The 18,246-nt window shown below is 47.8% G+C and overlaps 1 non-coding gene across 1 annotated transcript; it reads right to left on the reverse strand.

Annotated features, from left to right (window-relative positions):
- Window positions 1–12,352: 12,352 nt before the first annotated feature.
- On the reverse strand, window positions 12,353–12,424 carry trnag-ucc (transfer RNA glycine (anticodon UCC)). The gene has a single exon. It is a non-coding gene; the product is annotated as a tRNA-Gly (tRNA).
- Window positions 12,425–18,246: the final 5,822 nt, after the last annotated feature.

Here is an 18,246-nt window from a genome sequence, read left to right on the forward strand (position 1 = left end):
GGCATTCGACAAGGTGCCACATAAAAGATTATTGCTCAAAATAAAGAATCACTGGATTGGGGGTAATATTCTGGCATGGGTGGAGGATTGGTTATCTAACAGGAAGCAGAGAGTTGGGATAAATGGTTCATTCTTGGATTGGCAACCAGTAGCCAGTGGTGTTCCGCAGGGGTCGGTGCTGGGTCCCCAACTCTTTACAATCTATATTAACGATTTGGAGGAGGGGACCGATTGTAACATATCAAAGTTTGCAGATGATACAAAGATGGGAGGGAAAGTAATGAGTGAGGAGGACATAAGAAACCTACAAGGGGATAAAGACAGGCTGGGTGAGTGGGCAGAGATTTGGCAGATGCAATACAATATTGGAAAATGTGAGATTATGCACTTTGGCAGGAAAAATCAGAGAGCAAGTTATTATTTTAATGGCAAGAAACTGGAAAGTACTGCAGTACAAAGGGATCTGGGGGTCCCAGTTCAAGAAAATCAAAAAGTTAGTTTGCAGGTGCAGCAGGTGATCAAGAAGGCCAACGGAATGTTGGCGCTTATTGCTAGGGGGATAGAATATAAAAACAGGGAGATATTGCTGCAGTTATCTAAGGTATTGGTGAGACCGCACCTGGAATACTGCATACAGTTTTGGTCTCCATACTTAAGAAAAGACATATTTGCTCTTGAGGCAGTACAAAGAAGTTTCACTCGGTTAATCCCGGGGATGAGGGGGCGGACATATGAGGAGAGGTTGAGTAGATTGGGACTCTACTCATTGGAGTTCAGAAGAATGAGAGGCGATCTTATTGAAACATCTCAGATTGTGAAGGGGCTTGATCGGGTGGATGCGGTAAGGATGTTCCCAAGGATGGGTGAAACTAGAACTAGGGGGCATAATCTTAGAATAAGGGGCTGCTCTTTCAAAACTGAGATGAGGAGAAACTTCTTCACTCAGAGGGTAGTAGGTCTGTGGAATATGCTGCCCCAGGAAGCTGTGGAAGCTACATCATTGAATAAATTTAAAACTGAAATAGACAGTTTCCTGGAAGTAAAGGGAATTAGGGGTTACGGGGAGCGGGCAGGAAATTGGACATGAATTTCGATTTGAGGTTAGGATCAGATCAGCCATGATCCTATTGAATGTCGGAGCAGGCTCGAGGGGCCGATTGGCCTCCTCCTTCTCCTATTTCTTATGTTCTTATGTTCTTAGCCGTAACCTCATGGCCCGGCATATTCCTCACTCTCGCATTACCAACAAGCGAGGGGATCAACCCTGGTTCAATGAGAAGTGAGGAAGAGCATGCCAGGAGCAGCACCAGGCGATCCTAAAAATGAGGTGCCAACCTGGTGAAGCTACAACTCAGGACTACATGCATGCTGAACAGCGGAAGCCACATGCTATAGACAGAGCTAAGCGATTCCTCAACCAACGGATCAGATCAAAGTTCTGCAGTGCTGCCACATCCACTCGTGAATGGTGGTGGACAATTAAACAACTAACGGGAGGAGGAGGCTCTGTGAACATTCCCATCCTCAACGATCGCGGAGTCCAGCACGTGAGTGCAAAAGACAAGGCTGAAGTGTTTGCAACCATCTTCAGCCAGAAGTGCCGAGTGGATGATCCATTTCGGCCTCCTCCCAATATCCCCACCACCACTGAAGACAGTCTTCAGCCAATTCCATTCACTCCACGTAATGTATAGAAACAGCTGAGTGCACTAGATACAGCAAAGCTTATGAGCCCCGACAAAAACCCGGCTGTAGTGCTGAAGTCTTGTGCTCCAGAACTAGCCCTGCCTCCAGCCAAGCTGTTCCAGTACAGCTACAACACTGGCATCTACCCCACAATGTGGAAAATTGCCCAGGTATGTCCTGTCCAAAAAAGGACATATCCAATTCGGCCAATTACTTGCCCATCAGCCTACTCTCACTCATCAGCAAAGTGTTGGAAGGTGTCGTTGACAGTGCTATCAAGCGGCACTCACTCACCAATAACCTGCTCATCGATGCTCAGTTTGGGTTCCTCCAGGACCACTCGGCTCCAGACCTCATTACAGCCTTGGTCCAAACATGGACAAAAGAGCTGAATTCCAGAGGTGAGGTAAGAGTGAGTGCCCTTGATATTAAGGCAGCATTTGACTGAGTGTGGCACCAAGGAGCCCGAGTAAAATTTAAGTCAATGGGAATCAGGGGGAAAACTCTCCAGTGGCTGGAGTCATACCTAGCACAAAGGAACATGGTAGTGGTTGTTGGAGGCCAATCATCTCAGCCCCAGGGCATTGCTGCAGGAGTTCCTCAGGGCAGTGTCTGTGGCCGAACCATCTTCAGCTCCTTCATCAATGACCTTCCCTCCATCATAAGGTCAGAAATGGGGATGTTAGCTGATGATTGCACATTGTTCATTTGCATTCGCAACCCCTCAAATAATGAAGCATTCCGTGCCCGCATGCAGCAAGACCTGGACAACATCCAGGCTTGGGCTGGTAAGTAGCAAGTAACATTCGCGACAGACAAGTGATAGGCAATGACCATCTCCAACAAGAGAGATACTAACCATCTGCCCTTGACATTTAATGGCATTACCATCGACGAATCCCCCACCATCAACAGCCTGGAGGTCACCATTGACCAGAAACTTAACTGTACCAGCCACATAAATACAGTGGCTACAAGAGCAGGTCAGAGGATGGGTATTCTGCAGTGAGTGACTCACCTCGTGACGCCCCAAAGCCTTTCCACCATCTACAAGGCACAAGTCAGGAGTGTGATGGAATACTCTCCACTTGCTTGGATGAGTGCAGCTCCAACAACACTCAAGGAGTTCGACACCATCCAGGACTAAGCAGCCCACTTGATTGTCACCCCATACACCACCATAAACATCTACTCCATTCACCAACGGCGCATTGTGGCTGCAGTGTATACCATCCACAGGATGCACTGCAGCAACTCGCCATGGCTTCTTCGACAGCACCTCCCAAACCCGCGACTTGAACCACCTAGAAGGACAAGAGTGGCAGGCACATGGGAACAACACCACCTGCACGTTCCCCTCCAAGTCACACACTATCCCGACTTGGAAATATATCGCCGTTCCTTCATCGTCGCTGGGTCAAAATTCTGTAATTCCCTTCCAAACAGCACTGTGGGAGAACCTTCACCACACGGACTGCAGCGGTTCAAGACTGCGGCTCACCACCACCTTCTCAAGGGCAATTAGAGATGGGCAATAAATGCTGGCCTAGCCAGCGACGCCCACATCCCATGAACGAATAAAAAAAAAGATGCATTACAACATGGATATATGTGAAGTTATCCACTTCAGAAGGAGAAACAGAAAGGCAGAGTATTACTTAAATGGTGATAGATTGGGTAATGTTGATGTACAAGGGACCTGGGTGTCCTTGTACACCAGTCACTGAAAGCAAACATGCAGATGCATCAAGCAGTTAGGAAGGGAAATGATATGCTGGCCTTCATTGGCAAGAGGACTTGAGTACAGGAGCAAGGGTATCTTGCTGCAATTATAAAGTGCCTTGGTGAGACCAGACATGGAGTATTGTGTGCAGTTTTGTTCTCCTTACCTAAGAAAGGATATACTTGCCATAGAGGTAGTGCAGCGAAGGGTCACCAGACTGATTCCTGGGATGGCAGGACTGTTTTATGAAGAGGGATGAGATCGACTAGGCCTGTATTCACTGGAGTTTACAAGAATGATAGAGAATATCATTTAAACGTATACAATTCTTAAAGGGCTAGAAAGACTGGATGCAGGAAGGACGTCTCCCCTGGCTGGGGGTCTCGAACGAAGGTTCACAGTCTCAGGATTCAAAGTAGGACATTTCGGACTGAGAAGACGAGAGATTTCTTCACTCAGAGGGTGGTGAGCCTGTGGAATTCTCCACCACAGAAGGCTGTGGAGGCCAAGTCACTGGATATATTTAAGAAAGAGCGAGATAGATTTCTGGACACAAAAGGCATCAAGTGGTATGGGGAGAAAGCAGGAATATGGAATTTAGACAGAGGATTAGCCATGATCACATTGAATGGCGGAGCAGACTCGAAGTGCCGAATGGCCTCCGCCTGATCCTATTTTCTATGTTTCTATGTTTCTCAGTCTCCGTCCATGTACAGCACACAGTGGGTAAAAGGGAACGATTCACTCCTGTCTGGTACTGTACGGCCCGTGTGTGTCTCAGTGTCTGCTCCGGTACATGTACAGTACACAGTGGGTAAAGGGGAATGATTCGCTCCTGTCTGGTACTGTACAGCCCGTGTGTGTCTCAGTTTCAGCTCCTGTACATGTACAGCACACAGTGGGTAAAAGAGAACGATTCACTCCTGTCTGGTGCTGTCCAGCCCGTGTGTGTCCCAGTGTCAACCCCCGTACCTGTACAGCACACAGAGGGTAAAAGAGAACGATTCACTCCTGTCTGGTACTGTACGGCCCGTGTGTGTCTCAGTGTCAGCTCCTGTACATGTAGAGTACACAGTGGGTAAAAGGGAACAATTCACTCCTGTCTGGTAATGTACCGCCCGTGTGTGTCCCAGTGTCAGCTCCCGTACATGTACAGCACACAGTGGGTAATGGGGAACGATTCACTCCTGTCTGGTACTGTACGGCCCGTGTGTGTCTCAGTGTCAGCTCCTGTAAATGTACAGCACACAGTGGGTAAAAGGGAACGATTCACTCCTGTCTGGTACTGTACGGCCCGTGTGTGTCTCAGTATCAGCTCCTGTACATGCACAGTACACAGTGGGTAAAAGGGAACGATTCGCTCCTATCTGGTATAGCATGGCTCTTGTGTGTCTCAGTGTCAACTCCTGTACATGTACAGTAAACAGTGGGTAAAAGGGAACGATTCACTTCTGTCTGGTACTGTATGGCCCGTGTGTGTCTCAGTGTCAGCTCCTGTACATGTACAGTACACAGTGCGTGAAAGGGAACGATTCACTCCTGTCTGTTACTGTACGGCCCATGTGTGTCTCAGTGTCAGCTCCTGTACATGTACAGTACACAGTGGGTAAAGGGGAACTAGTCACTCCTGTCTGGTACTGTACGGCCCGTGCATGTCTCAGTGTCAGCTCCTGTACATGTACAGTACACAGTGGGTAAAAGGGAACGATTCACTCCTGTCCGGTACTGTACGGCGCGTGTGTGTCTCAGTGTCAGCTCCTGTACATGTGCAGTACACAGTGGGTAAAAGTGAACAATTCACTTCTGTCTGGTACTGTACGGCCCGTGTGTGTCTCAGTGTCAGCTCCTGTACATGTACAGTACACAGTGGGTAAAAGGGAATGATTGACCCCTGTCTGGTACTGTACGGCCCGTGTGTGTCTCAGTGTCAGCTCCTGTACATGTACAGTACACAGTGGGTAAAGGGGAATGATTCGCTCCTGTCTGGTACTGTACGGCCCGTGTGTGTCTCAGTTTCAGCTCCTGTACATGTACAGCACACAGTGGGTAAAAGAGAACGATTCACTCCTGTCTGGTGCTGTCCAGCCCGTGTGTGTCCCAGTGTCAGCCCCCGTACCTGTACAGCACACAGTGGGTAATAGGGAACGATTCACTCCTGTCTGGTACTGTACGGCCCGTGTGTGTCTCAGTGTCAGCTCCTGTACATGTGCAGTACACAGTGGGTAAAAGGGAACGATTCACTCCTGTCTGGTACTGTACGGCCCGTGTGTGTCTCAGTATCAGCTCCTGTATATGTACAGTACACAGTGGGTAAATGGGAACGATTCACTCCTGTCTGGTATTGTATGGCCCGTGTGTGTCTCAGTGTCAACTACTTTACATGTACAGTACACAGTGAGTAAAAGGGAACGATTCACTCCTGTCTGGTACTGTACGGCCCGTGTGTGTCTCACTGTCAGCTCCTGCACATGTACAGTAGACAGTGGGTAAAAGGGAACGATTCACTCCTGTCAGGTACTTGTAAATCTCATCTATGTCTCAGTGTCAGCTCCTGTGATGGAGCTGTACATATCGGGTAAAAGGGAACGATTCACTCCTGTCTGGTAATGCCGAACCGTATGTGTTTACCGCAGAGGGTAGAAAGGCATGTCTGAGGATTTAAGTAGCAGATGGCAGGGAGGGTGTGATGTGCATTATTACGGACACGCAAGTAGGTGGTCTTTGCGATGGAGAGGAGAGTGGTTCAGACGCTCAACTCGGGGTTGATTTGGACATCGAAGTTCCGAACAGTCGGGATTCCCCTCAGACAAAAGCCCGGAATGGGAATGCAATCAGTGCAAGGATGTGAAGATTGTGAGACCAAAGATCATGACTTTCGAATTCTAACTGGAGGAAATTATGTCTCATCTATAACAGAATGTCGGTCTGACAACACAACGACATTGGAAGGGTCAAGAGAGGCGCTGGTTTTATCAGCATGCAGCTGAAAGTTGGTCCATCTCTGCGGGCTATGTCACCAATGGGCAGCATGTAGATGAGGAAGAGGAGGGAGCCAAGGATTGAACCTTTAGAGACAACAGAGATAACGGTGATAGGGTGGGAAGAGAAGCTTCTCCTGGCCGTGATTAGATCGGTGAGTGAACGAAGTGAGGGTAGTCCCAACAAAAGAGGTCAGAGTCAGATGAATGAGGAGGTCACAGTTTACTGCAGGTGTACGGGGAAATCTGCAGGGCTATGGGGCAAGAGCAGGGGCATGCGACTAATTGGACAGCTCTGTCACAGGGCCGCCTCAGGTACGATGGGTCGAATGACCTTCTGTGCAGTATGGTTCTTTCATTTTATGTGTGGGTGTGTGTGTGTGGGAGGGTGCGGAATGTTGGGCCATGGAGGGATTTAAACCCAAGACTGAGAATTTCAACTGGAAAGCGATGTTGAACTGAAAGTCAGCGAAGTTCAGTGAGGCCGAACAGGACCTGGTCCGGGTCCAAAGGTCGAGGATGAGTGGCCGGCCAGGAGAAAACTGGAGGAATGGAGTCTGGAGGGGACAGGGGCATAGGTGAGGCTTTCACTGGCAATGGGTGAGGGAAGCACTGGGACTTCATGACGGAGGTCAAATCGGATCCTGAGCTGAGCTCAGTTGCAGGTGACAAATTTTACTAGAGCCATGTATCAAATGTAGAATAAACGGGTGAAGGTGTGCAGTAAAACAACGGAGAGAGGAATGGCAACGAAGCTCGTTCAGTGTCCGATACCTAATATCACCCACAGTCATTTCTCGGTTCATATCCTGAACCTGTCGTTCTGTCAGAGACTCAAATTCATATTTGAACTGGGAAACTGCAGTACCAGAGTGAAACGGGTCTGTTTGTGTCCCTGGATTCAGTGTAGACTGTGGAGAAATCCGTAACAGTGATAAATGAATGGGCAGGAGTGAACGTGGTCAATTCAATTCTATGAAAACTGTAAATGAAGCCACTTATTATTGTTGGATCAGTCATGAACGAGCACAGCTTGTAACTCTATTCCTGTGAGAAACCTGATTAAGATAATGTCCTGGACGTTGAGATGTTTCTTTATATCCACGTCATTATTGTACATTGGAATCAAAGCTGTTGATGCAACGTGTTTGTTCAAGTTACTCTAATTAATTGTAAACAATTTTACAACACCAAGTTATAGTCCAGCAATTTTATTTTAAATTCACAAGCTTTCGGAGGCTACCTCCTTCCTCAGATTAATGACAGTGATCAGCGGTATAACCGTGTCAGGGGAGAATTATCCTCTGTATAAATCAGGGGTGGTTGGAATGAATCAGCTCACGGTGCCTGCTGGAGCAGTGGTTTCCAGGCCAACAGAAGTCAGTATCTCTCACAGAAATGGGATACACAGTAATCGATCAGATACAACTCATTTATTATTCTGTTCTTGCGGCCCTTGGAATTTCTGGTAAGTTGTTATCTCAACTGTTAATGGTGTAAATCGGTGTTAACTATGCTGCTCTACTTGGCAATTCATTTCTCCCATCATGTTTTACACTGCAACCTGTTCTGTTCTTTCAATTGATGGAATGTTTTGTCTCTGCTCTTTTGGTCTTGTCGGAATTACATTATATATGTAATGTACCTTGTATATCCAACCCTGGGATTGTTGCTGGATTATTGTCTGTGCTGAATGTATTTGAATCAGGTGTCTGGGCTAAGAGCTGTTGCCAGACCACCAGGAGCTGCTAACAGTTTGATATTGTGGAACAAACCTGTCCTGGAATATTATTTCATCAATGTGCTTTCAGTGATTGATAATGAGACAGCTCACGGTCTCGGTGTTACAAGGAGGCAGCACAATCTCCTCCCTCCACAATAATATGGTTCAGTTTAACTGGGATTTCAATGTATTTATTGGTTCTGACTGTTATGAAATATTATTTCATTATATGTGTATCTGCTACAGCCCCAGAGGTCTGGTTACTGAATTGAATTTGCTGCTGATTCTTTCACATCTCATTCTCTGAGGCACTGTGGATGAATTCATTGTAAAATGCAATGTTTTGATGTTATGTTGTATCAGTTTGCACTGTTTCTGTTGGAATCATGAGCCCTTCTATTTATCTGCAGATTGTGAGCAGCAGCGGGGATGTTGGCGTTTTGTTAATTGAACAATGCCGCCATCTAACGGTGTACTTTATAGTTACAGGAGAAGTGATTTCAATTATTGCGAGGTGTGTGTAACAGGCTTTCGATTGTTTCTTCCTTGCATTGTAGATGAAGTGAACAGTGCAGGGAAACACGTGGAGACCTATATGATCTATAGAAACATTAAACTATTCAGAGAGGTTTCACCATTTAATAAACTGACACTGATAATAGAATCGTTGGAACACGGGGCAGGTGAACAGAAAACAGGCGCAGGATGTTAGGATTTAGTCGGATGTGAAATCGGGCATTGCTAAAGAGAGGAAAGACTGAGGAGAGATAGAGAGGAGCGATAGAGAACGCGACTGAGAAGGAAAATGAGAGGGAGGGGAGAGAAGAAACGAGAGAAAGGAGAGAGAGGGAGAGCTGGAGAGGTCGAAACACACAGAGTGAAAGAGAGAGAGACACAGAAAGAGAGAGAGGGAGAGCAAAAAAGGAAACAGAGAGGAGAGAGACAGAGAGAGAGGCCGATGATCTGCAGGTGCTGGTGAATCGAGTGACGGTCAGATCTTGATGTGATGTTTGGTTTGAGTTTCCCGTCTGCAAATCCTCCCCTTATAATACCCTGTAAAAGTATGTAACAAAAGTCCTCACCTTGAATACAGGGAATACAGGATAGCAATTCAGAACAGGCAAATCTAGTTTCTATGGAAGATTCTTCCTGCTCATTCCCCCAGACTGTAAATCCCCGTCTCACACACTTACCCTTCTCTCTCTGCTGAAATCCAAACCCATCGCACCATCTCCAACATTGGGTTGGTTTGGAGGCATTGAATCTGAGTTGGGAAATACAATTGGAGAAAATTTATACAATTCAGAAACAAAACTATTTAAAATCAAATAACATGGATTGTTGCTTCGCGCCAAGTGGGAAACAGATTTTGTTTTGGCTGTGGGTGAGTGTTTGCGCCCGGTTACACAGCGAGTCCCCCTCTCTCTCTCTCTGCTTCATTATTGATTCAGGATTTTCGAAAGCAAAAGGATCTTTCACCTAACGCTTTTCCACCAAATTTTGAAATCCCTCTGCTGGGAAGTAGCGATCAAAATCATCAGGCAGAGCAGCGAGATATAACTGTATGACATATTCCATTTAATTCCCGTTATCTTCGTCGAGGCTTTTCTCTCCACCACAGAGGGTTGTGGATGCTCAGTCGTTTAGTGTATTCAAGATTGAGTTTGAAAGAGTTTTGGACAAGGCAATCATGGGATATGGGGATAGGGCAATAAAGTGGAGTTGAGGTGGAAGATCAGCTGTGATCTATTGAATGACGGAGCAGGCTCGAGGGCGGAACTAGAACCTCTAGTTCTTGACTCCACAGCCAGGGGAATCAACCTCTCAGCATCTACCCTGTCAAGCCGTCTAAGAAAGTTATACATTTCAATGAGATTCCGTCTCATTCTTCTAAACTCCACCGAATATAGGCCAATTTTACACAGTATTTCCTCATACTACAATTGCAGCAAGACCTCCTTACTCTGATATTCCAACACCGTTGCAATAAAGGCTAGCATATCATTTGCCTTCCTCACTCTCATTAGATACTTTGAGGCTCACTATTTCCAGCATGTTTTTCCTCTATTCCGTCTATAGGGAAAATAAATGAAGGTGGAAAACGTTTTACTATAATTATACCCGTTTATGTTTTGGAAACAATGGGCCCGATGTTAGCAGGGCTGCGGGTTCTCCCCGGGGGGGCTATCGGGCGCGTGGGTAACGCGCCCGGTGAAATTAGTCAGCTCCCCGCGCGATTGTAGCATCCAATCCACTAATTGGATCCACTTCCCTGCTCCTCCGGATTCCCCACTGCTGATCTGCGCGTCGGGCGGACTGCGCATGCACAGTAAGATCTGTCAGCTGGAGGAGCTCTATTTAAAGGGGCAGTCCTCCACTGACAGATGCTGCAACAAATAACAAAAATTACAGCATGGAGCAGCCCAGGGGGAAGGCTGCTCCCAGTTTAATGATGCCTCACTCCAGGTATCAATAAGTGAGGAGGAGGGGGAGGACAGAGATCTTCCTCCCGGCCTGCCTCTGCCACCAGGAAGGCCTGGCTCACCAGCGCAACCAACATATCGCCCATCTGCATACTGTGCAGGAGGCGCTCCAATTATGTCAGTAGGTCAGCCAAAGTGAGTACACGTCGTCTTTCCCCTAAACTCCGTCTGCCACATCACTGCCCCCACCCCACATCTCCTTCAGCACTGCCAACACAACTCTGTCACATCACCCCTCATACCCACTCAAACCTCATCGTCATCTTACCTGCACCTACTCACCTCGCCAGTACTCATCCCGCCACTACCACTCAACCCAATCCTCATACAATCTCATGGCTCTATCTCAAAATCACCCTCTCGTGCATCTCTTTCACGGCCAGCCTCACTCAACCTGCCACTACCTGTGCTGCAGCCACAGGGCATGCATCACATATGTGCAGTAGGCAGCGTAAGGCAAACGTGTCGTGAGCATGAAGGGGATGCACAAGGGTGCTTGAGGGTTTGTCATGGGTGTTACTTACAATGAATTTCTGACAAGCTCACATTACATATTATATTGGCACCATTACTACCATGTCTTCGCGAATGCTGTCTGGTTTGTGCAATAATGCCCTCTCCTGAGGATCACTATGAGGACCCACAACTGATGCCACCCATTGTGTCACTGCAGAGTGGGTGTAGGTGTATTTGCAGGGCTCTTTTGCGCAGATGACTGAGAGACATCGGCGATGTCCCTGGTTGCACCCTGGAAGGATGCGGAGGAGAAGTTGTTGAGGGCAGTGGTGACTTTGACAGCGACAGGTAAGAAGATGGTGCTCGGGCCAGCCAGGAGCAGCTCGGCATGAAAGAGGCTGCAGATCTCCACGACTACATGTCGAGTGACTCTGAGCCTCCGTGTGCACTGCTGCTCAGAGAGGTCCAGGAGGCTGAGCCTCGGTCTGTGGACCCTGTGGCGAGGATAGTGCCCTCTGCGACGCATTTCTCTGCGGTAGCCCTCCCTCCTGCTGTACAGGTGGATGTGTCACAGCACTCTGTTGTGGAGCTCCACGTGTCAGAGGTGGACGGCGTGGATGGCGAGGCTAGTGAGGCTGGTGATGCTGTTCACCCTCCGAGGAGGTCAAGACTGCAGCTACGGCGGCCCCCATCCGTAAGATGTACATCTGAGGGGGTCCGCAATGTAGGTACATGTCTGCGGACCCCGGCGTAAGTGTGCGGGTTGGTGACTTCGACCATCAGGAGGAGGGTGGTGGAGGCCAAACTTTGTCCCAAGTGACAGAGTGGCCTCCTGCAATGGGTGAGGGTCTCCCACCACCACCTGTCAAATAGACCTTTGCAGCTGCCACAGGCTGACAGCTGCAACACGTCCATTTGACCTGGGAGTGTTTCCCCCAGTGTGGGAAACAGTCCGAGTTTGCTCTTGAATCCCACCCCTCCTCACATAATCCCTTAATCAGGTCAGTTAATGACCTGAAATACCTAAATAAATACTTTCAAGTGGCATCCCGCTGGCTTTAATTGCCTGCGGGATTCCCACCAGCGGGGGCTGCGCGCGCACGCCGGCGCGTCAGCGGGGAACCCGGAAGTGCGCGGGTTCAGGTCACGCGCCGGGATTCTCCGATTTTCGGAGCCCCCCCCCCGACCAGGAACGCACCCGATAGCGGGTGCTGAAATGACGCCCAATGTCCAACTGAACTGCATCAAATTCGATTGCAAACTTCGAGTTTCTGAAGGAAATAAACTCATAAGAACACTTAATTGCGATGGCCGGGAATCGAACCCGGGTCAACTGCTTGGAAGGCAGCTCTGCTCACCACTATACCACCATCGCTGACAATTCAGCGCACTAAAATAGTTCCTAAACATCAGATCCTGAACAGACACTGCAGGCTGTTGCATTTTGTTCTTCATTTCAACTGGTTTCTGACCGATCCTTTCTCGCTCTTTTGCAGTTCCCGTTTCCGCCCAGTAGATGTCGCCAACCCCCAATCAATGGAAATAACACAACAGCCAGTAATTCTTCACCTTATATCGGCCGCATTACACATTCAGTGAGGTTAAATAATTACATTATATGATTACGGGGTCCTGACTACCAACTGGGCACGAATGGCAGCTTAATATTCAAGTCTATAAGATCTTTAGAAAGGACAAGGAAATAGGGAAAGGAGGAGGAGCAGCAATATTGCTAAAGGACAATATTACAACAGTTGAAAGATAGGTTATCAGTGAGGGTGAGCGGGCAGTGTAAACACTCTGAGAGAGACACATCACAAATGCCCCCACTGTATTCCCCCAGAAGGTATAAGTCGGGCGAGTGCTGGAGGATTTCTTTATTCTGTGTGAAAGTATTTGTGAGATTGTGGAAATGTCTGGAAGAGGAAAAACCGGCTGTAAAGCTCGGTCCAAGGCCAAGTCTCGTTCATCCCGGGCCGGACTGCAGTTCCCTGTGGGCCGTGTTCACAGGCTTCTGCGAAAGGGCAACTACGCTGAACGTGTGGGTGCCTGAGCCCCGGTCTATCTGGCTGCTGTGCTCGAGTATCTGACGGCTGAAATCCTCGAGCTGGCCGGCAACGCGGCCCGGGACAACAAGAAGACCCGAATCATCCGCAGACGCCTGCAGCTGGCCATCCGCAACGACGAGGAGCTCAACAAGCTGCTGGGACGGGTGACCATCGCTCAGGGCGGGGTGCTGCCTAATATCCAGGCCGTGCTGCTGCCGAAGAAAAGCGCTGGGAGTACCAAGAGCAAGTAAAGCGGCCAAGATTTAATCGACTAACAGGACAAAGGCAGGACCAATCTTATTAAATCCTTTGAATAATTAACAGAAAGTGCAAATGAGGGTAACCTGGTCGATGTAATACATTTGGATTTTCAGTAGGCCTTTTATAAGGTACCGCATTGTAGACTCATGGCAAAGTTCAGTGCACGTGGAGTCAGGGGACAGGTAGCGGAATAGACAGCAAGCTGGCGACAAAACAGAAAACAGAGAATACGGGTTACGGGTCGCTGCTTAGAGTGGCAAAAAGTGGGAATTGGTTTAACACAGGGATCAGTGCCGGGACCACTGCTGTTCACAATTAACATTAACGATTTGGATTCGGGAATTGGAAGTAACATTTCAAAATTTGACGATGACACAATATTGAGGGGTACAGTTAATACAAAGGAATAATGCATCAAAATGCATTAATAAACTTGCAGAATGAAAAATAAGGAGCTCACATACTGCTTGGATAATAACAGAATAAATGGGATAGAGCAGCAAAGCGATCGAGGGATACAGATAGACAAATTACTAAAAGTAGTGAATAAAAGTAGCTTCGCCAGTGTTACCGTCTCACAAAGACACTTGCCCTGAATCTGTGAAAAGATAATGAGCATGAACTGGGACTGAAGCCGAACAAATCCCCAGTAACAGTATGGCCCGGCCCGGACATCTCATTCTCTCTGTTTTATATCAGACAGTATCCCACCTTCATGTACAGCAATAGAGAGAGAGAGAGAGAGACAGTATCAGTCTTACACTTCCTATCTGTGTCCAAATCACGCTCAATAGCAGTATCCACCTTCATATGTAGCACCAGAGAGAGAGAGGGAGGCAAACACGGTGAGAGAGACAGAGACAGCGGTGAGACACAGTGCCAGACAGACGTTAACAGTATTAGTTCCGCACTGACCGGTAAAGTTCCGTTTTATCCAGAAAGATCGCGTTGGGAGAGACAGAACATGCAATCTCATCTCTCACTGATGTTGTACAAGGGACAGAAACACTAATAATCCCACACTCAGGGACAGTGCAGAAAGTGACAGAAACAATGGGTCACATTTAACCCTCTAATGCCTGTTCTACTATCTGCAGTTTTACAGCTCAGAGCTGTTCGATATTACTCTCCGTGATCGAGAGTTTCACTCCGATTGAAATAAATTGGGACTGTTGCTGCCTGATATTAATCCTACACGGTCCCAGCAAATACACCGACTCCTACTTTCCTCCGGCGTTTCACCAGGATTGGTTTGAGAAATCCTCCCTCCAGTTTCGGAGTCACACATTGTAGGGGCCATTAATGAACAGGATCCTTTGGCTCGTTCCACAACCGCCCAATTTATCTATGAAAGCCCCTTTACCATCAAAAGACACCGAGAGAAACAGCAGGGAAGGAAACATCCACTTTAATAGTTGGAGATTGTAAAGTCAGTCTGGATTCCAGCGTTGGGCACTGGTGAAATCCTATCTGTTTCCCATTCTGGTGCCTGTTCCTGCACTGCCTATGGACCCCATTCCCTCTGACCTTTCCCCCAGCCCCACTTCCTTTGCTCAGACTCGGAAAAATTCCAATTGGGGGAAGTTTCCATCGATTTTTGTCTTGGGAATTAAACCAGATATCTGCGCATGCGTGACTCAGCCCCGCCCCCAGCGCTGGTTGCTGGTGAGCAGAAGAGCGCATGCGCGCTGCGCTCCCCCATCTGGGCCTGTGGGCGCCATTCCCTCAGTGAGCGGAAGAAGATGGTTTAAAACAGCCGGGAATGGAGAGATCACGGCCCCCGGGGCAAGGGAGCAAAGAGCAGCCTCGTTACAGCAGCTCATCGCTCCGGGACCGTGTCCGCAGATGGGCTCAGAGATCGGCAGTGATTCCGGGGGAAGGGTAATGTGAGTCCGAGGGCTGTTTGTAAGAGGCGGAGTGGATCAGGAACTGGTCCCGGAACATGGAGTGAGAGGGGGGAAGGGAGAGGTCATTCTCGGGCTGTGTGTGTCCAGGGTGTGTCCAGGGGAAGGGAGAGAGAATGGGAAGAACCTGCTGTTAAAATCATTGCTGCTTTCTCTCCCCAAACCAATAGTGAATGGCCCTGGTTTAGTTCCAGTCTCACCCTTTTTATTGTTATTGGACAGTGAAGAGCCGGACAGTAAGGATGTGGGGAGTTATACAAAGAACACCTATTGCAGGCACCAGGTGAGAAGTGTGAAGGACACATTTTAAACAGCCGCTGTTATGTTTGGGTTGAACGGTTAGTCCCATGGGAGAGGGGATTAGAAACCTGACCTGGACAAAGGTCCCTGCCCCATCGGGTAGTCCCACTCATGGATCAGTGCAAGGGTTGGGTTGTGTCTGGATGTCACTAAATTGTTGTAAAACAGCCCAACACACCTGGTGTGCAGAAGCTGAGTGGTGCAGTACTGCAGTGGAGTCAGACACTGACACTGTTTGTATCACTAGTTTTCATTTGTGGATATTCAAAATGATCATTAGCAGAGATATTAAACCGTTTCTTGAGTGACAACAGATCATTTTTCTTCCTACAGGCGAATACTTGGAGGATCCTGTATGAATGTGATGTTTCCTCCACCCGAGGCACAAGGAACTATGCAGCCAGCTCCTTCTCACACACAGTAGGTACATTATCACCGACAGAGCACAGAGACACAGACAGGTCATCAGTTCCACAGTCTCAGACAGCAGAAGTAGTCAGTCCCACACTGATCCCAAGTTCCAGAGACACACTTTCAATTCAAAGGTTGTGGATTCGAATTGCAACGGCGTTGGATTTTAGTTCGGGAGCTGGGAAGTGAAATTTTGCAGCAAAACCGCAACAGGATCATTAATGTCCGTCAAGGATGTGAAACTGCCCCCGACACTTCATCTTACACAAGTGGCTCCAGTCACACCCGAATTCATGATTCTTAAACCACTCTGAGCTGGATTGGCGAAACTCTCTCAAGAAGGAGACTCAACATCTGCTCAGACCGAAAGTCAATCTGCGGGACTTCCGGCGCTGTCAGACTGCATGTTCCTTCAGACAGGTTTCTAACTGGACACATGCATCCTGCTGCCGTGGCAGCATTGGTGCTTCAGGGGTCGAATTCTTGCCTGTAAAACTAGCTCCTGAAGTGTCGGGTGGAAAGTATCCTGGCTGAGCGGCGTCTGGCGCTGGTTTAAAGCTCCAGTTAAATCCCACGATTTGAAGATGGATCAAAATCATAGTTTGTGTCAACAAAACTGCAGCCTCCTTCCTGTAAACAAGTAATACTAAACATCTCATCTGCTATTGCAACAGCGTAGACCGGAGTAAACACATGGCAATTCAGATGAGTAGATGCATTTTGGAACACATCAATTCCACCTTCAGCTCCGGTCGAAATATTCACAAACAAAAGGATTGTTTGATCTCGGTGAGACTCGAATTAAAAACCCCGGCATTTCCCGAGCCTGTAACTCATATAAGGACTGATTGCGCCGCGAGAGCCCGGTCACTCTGATCACCTGTCCCACTCTGCTGGAAAGAATCATAAGGTAAGATGTCCTTACCTGTGGAAACGTGTCCTGTCCCCGTGAGGAAACTAATATCTGGACTTTCACTTTCAGCTTCTTTCACATCCTCTGCTCCATCGCACTACAATCGGGATTTCTGTGAACAAGTCAAAATGGACATTTGCATAAATTCTGTCAGTGGAAAAATTCGAATCGAGAAACGCCCCAGACATTGAAACCAGCGATTTAAACCACCAGCTCAAACTTCCAAAAAACAACGCCTGTCTTTAAAGGTCTGTTTAATGATCAAATAAATTAATTGAAGCTAATTGACCGTATTTGCCTCGTGCTGGGGTTGTTCCCCTTGGAGCAGAGAAGGTTCAGAGAAGATTTGATAGAAGTGTTCAAAGTCATGAAGAGTTTAGATAAAGTAAACAAAGAGAAGCTGTTTTAATTGGCGGAATGGTCGGGAACCAGAGGACACAGATTTGAGGTGATTGCAAAAGAACAAAAGGAGATATGAGGAAAAACTTAATGACGCAGCGAGTAGTTCTGATCTGGAATGCGCTGCTTGAAAGGGTGGTGGAAGCAGATTCAATCGTGACTTTAAAAAGGAATTTGAAGGGGAAAAATACAGAGCACCGGGAAAGGGCCGGGGAATGGGACTAATTGGATTGCTCTTATATAAAGCCGCCACGGGCTCGATGAGCCGAACAGCCTCCTTCTGTGCTGTAACCATTCCATGATTCGATGGACAGAAGCGGTCTGAATGAATGGGCGATCGGTTGTGGGTCGCAGGGATATTTTAACTGGTTGTCCGGTTGTGTAACTGACGGCTCCTTGCTCTCGGATTATGGTTTTCATTTTGGGCGTTTCAATGTTTGATATGCGAGAGGTCCCCAGTTCAAATCCCAGAACCCTCCTGTTTCACTATTTCCAGTGAGGATTCACTCATTTCTTTCTCACATCTTTTCAGCGTTGCAGAAAGCAGGATTGATTTAATCCTCGAGCATGTTTGAGGTCCAGAGTCCAGAATGCAGCCGGTTTGTCGACGCAACACACACGGAGAGAGTAAAATGTCTCACGGCGGTGTGCAGATTGAAACTGAAGGTGAATTTATCCCAATTCAGGCGATCTCAGAGGTGCAGAATAAAAATGCGCCTTAATTGGTCGGGAATACGAACCCTGTTCCCTCGCGTGGTTAGTGCAAATTCTACCAGTGAAACAGCAACGTTTGCATGGCATCGGGCTCTCTGTGTCCAGTTGGAAACCTGTTTGAAACAACATATAATTTCACAAATCTCCTCTGAGTACCTTGCGCATTCTGATTTACAGCCGTGCATTCCTAGCACTCACTGCTTGTGATGGCCGAGTGGTTAAGCCGTTACATCTAAAACTCGACAGG

The sequence above is a fragment of the Heptranchias perlo genome, chromosome 20 (genome assembly GCF_035084215.1).
Source record: "Heptranchias perlo isolate sHepPer1 chromosome 20, sHepPer1.hap1, whole genome shotgun sequence".
Classification (NCBI taxonomy): Eukaryota; Metazoa; Chordata; class Chondrichthyes; order Hexanchiformes; family Hexanchidae; genus Heptranchias; species Heptranchias perlo.